Genomic DNA, 7,500 nt, shown 5'->3' on the forward strand with positions numbered 1-7,500 from the left:
TTTCTTAGATGTAATTTCCTGCATTTTAGCATCTTGTGTCCCATTTCAGCTCAATACGGAACATGGACTTTCATTTATACAGTATGGGACGACTACGTATTTAAAGGAATGGTTGGCAACCCTAGCTACACTTGGCTTGGCACTAGCCCGCAGGCGCTAATTGAATTAGTGTTAGCATTATGAGGGGTATAAGGAAACACATCCCCAGTAGCTTAGCATAGATTATCGTGAGAGTTAGTATTATGAAGAGATCAGCACTTGCATCCCCAGTTAGCTTTAAAATAGCTTAGCATTAGAGTTAGCATTACGAAGAGATCAGCACATGCTTCCCCATGACCTTAGCATAGCTTAGCATTAGCGTTTTAGCAGATCAGCAAGGGGATACGTGTTTACATTGCGAGTATCACTCAATCATTGAGTCCCATTGTAGTGGCCATTTTATATTTAGAGAAGACTGTGTGTTTGTGTGTGTGTGTGTGTGCGTGTGTGTGCGTGTGTGTGTGTGTTTGGGCCAGTTTGTTTCGGCATGTGTTTGTATGTTTAGTGAAGTGAACTTTTAAACTGAAACCAATTTTGAGAACACACTCACAGATAGGCCTTGTTTTTGTATAGTGGCATATAGGCTTAGGCGACTGCAGAAAAGGGAACGCTTCCACCTTAAGTGCAGTGTGTCTGTGTGCCAATACTTTGCGTGTGTGTGTGCGCATGTGTAAAGTGTGTGTGTGTGTGTGTGTGTGTGTGTGTGTGTGTGTGTGTGTGTGTGTGTGTGTGTGTGTGTGTGTGTGTGTGTGTGTGTGTGTGTGTGTGTGTGTGTGTGTGTGTGTGAACTCTACTCGACCTGCAGGCTTAGGCTAAGGGGATTGTAGGTGTCTGGGCAGAGTAAAATGGATTAGTGATGATGAGAGTGTGATCCATTTAATATGGGACCCAGATCTTCTCACACACAAACATGAATAGCTTACTACCCGCTGCTGGTCAATCTGAAATAGACACACACATGTAAACACATGATACTGTTGGTATGCATGGACACACGCACGCACGCACACACACACACACACACACACACACACACACGCACGCACACACACACACACAAACACACACAGGTGCGCATATGAACACATATGCATGGAGTTGAAGAACATAGGTCTGTGCACTACGGAATAAGGTAAAAAAAAACTTTACTAAAAATAAAAACAGCATTATTTCTGTTTGAATTTGTTCTGTCTGAATTTAATAATGCTCATTTTTTGGAGTGTGCAGACTTCCGCAGTGTGCAGACTTACCTTCTTCAACTCTCTGACACTCAAAGCCCGCCGCTTGTCATGGTAAAGTCTGGGAACTTCTGCATTAAAGAGGCCATGCCAATTTTTTTAAACCTTCTTGCATGATTATGTGTTATAACAGTTCATAATATGTTTTCCTGGTCGTGTTAATGTGAAATAATTTTTTTATTTCGTTTGATTGTTGTAGTTTATGAAAATAACAAAACTGCTAAGCCTGGCCAATTGAAAAAACAGGGCAGGCTTACGTCACCCTGACTACCCGCCGCTTAGCCACGCCCACTTTTGTCGAGTCAAAATTAATAAACATTATGAATGGAGTATCTTGCCAACTCGTAACCAAACCTTACTCATCACTGATAACTAAACAGCATAAACACCCGTTGTGCTGAGGATTGCACATGCAGATAGGGTAACAAACCATCCATGACTTTTCACTGGATACCTAAAAATAAAAGAAGAAAGCTGAGGTGGACCCATCCGGAAAAAAAACTTCCAACTACTCACCGAGTAGCTAGCACCTATGCTGAGATATTGAGGGCTGTGTAACGCGTGTACATAAACACGGCATTTTTCAGTGCTTTTAGTAAAAAAGAAAGGCTATAAAGTTCAGTGTTATGGTTTAAATGTAAAAGTAAACCATGTGTACACATCTCTAGCGCCGAATTTCCTATAGTAGGCTTACTCTTCATAGGATGCTGTCATGAAATGCCAGTCACATTATCCATAACATGCACAGGCCTACCCAGCCTTCATGTTGTCCTTGTAATTAATGTTAAGTGTAACACTTAATGTTTTCACAAAATTGTCTGCCTTCCAAAATGAGACATCAGTGGCCTAATGATTAGGGAGGTGGTCTTGATATTGGGGCAGGTGTGAAACCCATCCTTACCTCTCTCCTCATTTCCATCATGGCTGAAGTGCCCTTGAGCAAGGCACTTAGCCCCACAATGCTGCAGGGAGTCAGGGAAAGTAACCAATTCACTGTGAAAAACTTGGTTGTTTGGGATAAAAATTGTCATTTAAGTATATCTTTCTATTTCTCCAGGTGAGAAGAGCAATGATCTGATGGCTGAGATTGGATGTATGGAAGAGACCGAGGTCGAGCACACCAAGCCAAGTTTAACCAATTAACTTCCCCATTTCAGCGTCTGCACCACACCATTTCAATGTATTAATCAGATCATTCAGTTGTTCATAGACTTTATTTTTAGACACAAAGTACACATGCATTTTAGGGTTACGAAGGTGATACGAGGGGACGTCTATCCTGTGGTATCCTGACCTGAGTTCATATTATCACTTACATGCAGTATAATCCAGGCACCAAAATGGATACGTGCATATACCGGAGACAATAGAACTAGAGTAATTAGTTTTAGACTAGACTCAATATAGACAGACAGGGAACATGTTCTAAGTTGTGTACAATAAAATACCAAAGGAAATGCCTGGACGGACATCATTTCAGTTATTTCATATACATGTATGTTATTATCACAACTACTGTGTGTCATCACTGACTACTCCCACAACAGGTACAGGTCAGGAGATGAATGCATCAAGGGAGGAATGTGGGGGTAGGCACGGTGGATAAGGAGACCAGCATCACTGATAGTGAGGTGCTGGCAAAGCCCAAGCGAAGCCTCTCAGGCAACTTCTTCATGATGGCTTCCTGTTCTGATAAAAAATGGAAACATGTTATTTAAATTAATATGGTAATGCATTGTAATATACAGGTGTTAGACAATGAAAACACAACATTTTGGTGTGGGAAGTTTCATGGATAAATTGGACCACCTTGGTGGCCAGTCTACATTAATTTCACTGAAGAGCAGTGTGTGAAGGCTCAATTAACAGGGAAAGAGCAAAGCACATAACAGCATGGGTGACATACCACCATTTTTAAAAATCTGGTGCATATTTGACCAAGATAACAAGTCTTTATGATGTATTAAGAGCCACGGTATCCAAGGTAATATCTGCATACCAACAAGAAGGATGATCAGACATCAGACTTCCTCTAGCGTCCACAGTTAATCCTGTTGGATGTGGTTCATCTTGGTGGTATGCAGACATTGCCTTGGATAGCCCACCAAGAATTTCAATTTTTTTAACCCATTATGTTGTGTGCATTGCTATATTTTAAAGAGAACTGTGCTCTTATTACCCTGCTAATTGAACCTTCACACTCTGCGTCAGCTTCCGCCACCAAGATGTTTCGTTGTCTAACCCCTGTACTGTTACAGTACTGATTGAATAATTACCTGATGTAGCACTATGTTGCCTGAATTTAAAAATGTGATGCCAGCCAGTAGGCTAAATAATATTAATCACAACTCACTATTCATTTCTTTACCTGTGCTGCTAGGATGTAATTCTTGGACACCATCCTGACGAACCCTGGGCACATAGAACAGTCTCTCATCCTTCTTCACCATGACCCATGGTTTTAGTTTGGGTGCTGACCACCTGACTCTGATGAACCTGCAATGACAAAATGATATACATCTATGTATAAATATATACATCCTATTACATTATATGCCTACACTGGAGGTATAGCATAAATGGAAAGATGAAAAAATATGCATGTACCCCTAGATATGCATAAAGTGTAAATGTGTGCAGTTCAGTAATAGATGCTTCAGAATTGAGGATACAGAATAATGATGAGATACACTGATAATAACAGGTAGCCTATGCTGTGCTCAAGACTTCAAATTAACCTTTTTCATCACCAGCCAAAATTGCTAATAGATGTTTAATCTCACTAGCCAGGCATACTCACCAATGGGTCAAAGTAGCTACTAAGTTTTATTTTGTACCAGCCAACCTGAGTTTTCACCAGCATTTGGCTGATTGCAATGTTATTTTAGAGCTCTGGCTGTGCTTTTCTTTCTTTTGAGGGGCGGGGGGCATATCTTCTCAGGTTTTATTTACCGGTATGCATAAACTAATCAAAGTGTAGGCCTATAACCGGTGTAACAGACTAGCTGAGTCCCCCGTATCAACTGAAGACTCCAGGTGATAAACACAGTGATTGGTCAAAACGAAAGTCTCAATCCTGGTCTAAATGAATAGTTCTACACCCCAGATTAAGAGTGACATTTACGTCCAATCTCCACTGCTTCTAACATCTGCAGTCGCCAGTTGTTACGGCCCAAGATAGTCTTTCACACCGGTAGTCTGTCCTAAATGTGTTTCGACATGTCTAACAATTCAATAGGCTACATTTTGAACACAACAACAACATTGAAATAAGCTTACTTCTCGATGCATTGTGCAAACGTTGTGTCTGAAACAACAATGAAATCCACTTGGATCAAGCGTAACGAGTGAAACCAAGTTAACCTACACAATACGTCCGAGAAGAAAAATAAAAATATGAAGACCTGCCTGAAGCAAAAAATACAACATTGAGTGGTGTTGTAGGTTAGCGTCTTACCTGTGCCATGACGAGGATGCCGCCGCGTTGATGAGCCATCAGTGACGAACTGGTGCATAAAGTTGCTTTGTAGTAGGCAATGAAGAGGCTCGGTGTAAAGTTAATACATTTACTGAAGTAGTTTTAAATTGACACGGAATAAAACAATCCACCGCAGGCAGAGTGAGTACGTGGCTAGCAGCAACAACATACACTTCTTCTTCTCCTCCTCCCTGGATCCGTATGCCCCAAAAATATGCCATCTAGTGGCGCAGAATACAATAAGGTTTTGTACATTATTAAATCTGCGCCAGTGTGGAGTAGCCTACCCAGCACAATCATTTTAACATTAGGTAATTTTAGCCTATTCGGCAACGCTTATTTTTCTTTTCTTTTATTTCAAAGGCTGATAGCCTGCGAGTCCTCAGTAGAACATGTTCTCTACAATGACGTGGTTTTCTAGTTACAGCTGAGCCAATCAGTGCAAAGCTTATAAACATTATGGACAAACCTTAGTTCTCCTGAGAGGTGTTTTTGGGCGCAATAAAATGCTTTGAAATACACCATCAAATAACTTTCCAGCTAAAATAATGTTGCATACCAGGTCAGAGAACACCAATGATTATGAAAAAAGGTGGATATAGCAATGTAATTAGAGTGGCATGGCCACTTTAAACATTTCTATGGCATCATTTGTAGCTGTCTGTCTACCACTATTTATCCATCATCCATCCATCCATCCATCCATCCATCCATCCATCCATCCATCCATCCATCCATCCATCCATCCATCCATCCATCCATCCATCCATCTATCCAGCCATCCATCCATCCATTCATCACACAGCTTGTGTAGCCTGAACACAAGAATGTTTCCATCTCTTCTTTGATGGAAGGTGGTGAATGCACTAGGGCCTGTCTATACTGTACATGTCCTGCAAAGGCAAAGTGCAGTGACTACGCCAACACTGCAACTGAGAAAAAGTTTATTGCTGTTAGGTTGGTTATTGTAGTTACTGCAAATTTCAGTCAAACGGGCAACCTGTGAGATACAAGTCTGATACCCTAACTGCTTATCAATGAAGGAGATATAGCTAGGGCATTGCATAGGGGCCAGCGATTCGATTCTTAAGAATGCCCCACGATACGATACAATTCGATTAAATCGTCGGCCGATACTTCCGATACATCGATACTTTTCGATTTTATTTACATCCCTAGTTGGTCATCCTCCTCCATGACTGAGGTACCGTCCTGTTACACTGCTCCCTTGGGGCCCCATTTGGGGCTGCCCCCTTGCACAGGTGTGGCATAAATGCAATTTTGGTTTGTGCAGTAAGTACTGTGTGTGTAGAGTGCTGAGTCACAATGACTATTCCGGGCTAGAGTGACCCCATCAGCCAAATTGCAATAATATATTTTAAGATTGGGCTGTAAGGAAATGTTGCGTGACTGCCTATGCATCTTGGACGTGTGTGGCTTATACGGTATGGGTGTGCAATTAAGGGCATTAAATTATAGTTTAATGCATTCATGCATTATACATTATACAGATGCCGCTATGCAAAGCAGAGCTTGCAGTTCTGCTGAGTGGGCCATATTAGATCAACTTAAAGTGTGTGTGTGTGTGTGTGTGTGTGTGTGTGTGTGTGTGTGTGTGTGTGTGTGTGTGTGTGTGTGTGTGTGTGTGTGTGTGTGTGTGTGTGTGTGTGTGTGTGTGTGTGTGTGTATGTGCAGGCGCGTGGGCGTACTTTTGTGCATGTGTGTGTGGCCATTTTAGATCAGCTTGCCTGCTATAGATGCTTGCTATACTTACTGTACTGCACATGCACATGCACACCCTCTCTTGGGACTTAAAGTCACTGATGACCTCATGTGGCATGACATTGCTCTGTCGCTTCAGGACAGCATTTTTGATACTGTGTGTGTGTGTGTGTGTGTGTGTGTGTGTGTGTGTGTGTGTGTGTGTGTGCGTGCGTGCGTGCGTATGTGCGTGCGTGCGTGCGTATGTGCGTGCGTGTGTTTCTACGCAGCTAGTATAGGCATGTGTGGCTGAGTATTGCTTCGAAGCTACCGTGCTTAACCAACACAGGCGTGATTACACCTGTCAATCTGTGTGTGTGTGTGTGTGTGTGTGTGTGTGTGTGTGTGTGTGTGTGTGTGTGTGTGTGTGTGCGTGTGTGTGTGTGTTTGTGTGTGTGTCTGTGTGTCCAGGCTGTTAGTAGTATAGGCTGTGCCAGAGTATTGCTGCCAGGGTAACGTGCATAACCAGCATCGCCTGATTAACCTGTCTGTGTGTGAGTGTGTGTGTGTGTGTGTGTGTGTGTGTGTGTGTGTGTGTGTGTGTGTGTGTGCGTGCGTGCGTGCCTACGTGCGTGCGTGTGTGTGTGTGTGTGCGTGCGTGCGTGTGTGATTAACCTGTCAGTAAAGCAGTATTAACACCACAGTTCTCCTCCACAACCCTTCCATCACCGGGCCCCGAGAGGGTGGGATTTACGGGCCTCCATGGCCCAGGATGGCAGCTTGTGACTGGGCCGCGCCGAGCAAGGCCTCCCCCCTGACTTATGGATGACGGCTGGATGCTTGTGCAGAGATTTACGCCTGTGCCTCCCCCGTCTAGGATCCTCTGTAGACACACACACACACACACACACACACACACACACACACACACACACACACACACACACACACACACACACACACACACACACACACACACTCACTTTAGCAGCGGCGCCTGATGAAAACTGGCGATCAATACACAAATGGCAACTAAAACGGCTG

The sequence above is a fragment of the Engraulis encrasicolus genome, chromosome 19, assembly GCF_034702125.1.
Source record: "Engraulis encrasicolus isolate BLACKSEA-1 chromosome 19, IST_EnEncr_1.0, whole genome shotgun sequence".
NCBI classification, from domain to species: domain Eukaryota; kingdom Metazoa; phylum Chordata; class Actinopteri; order Clupeiformes; family Engraulidae; genus Engraulis; species Engraulis encrasicolus.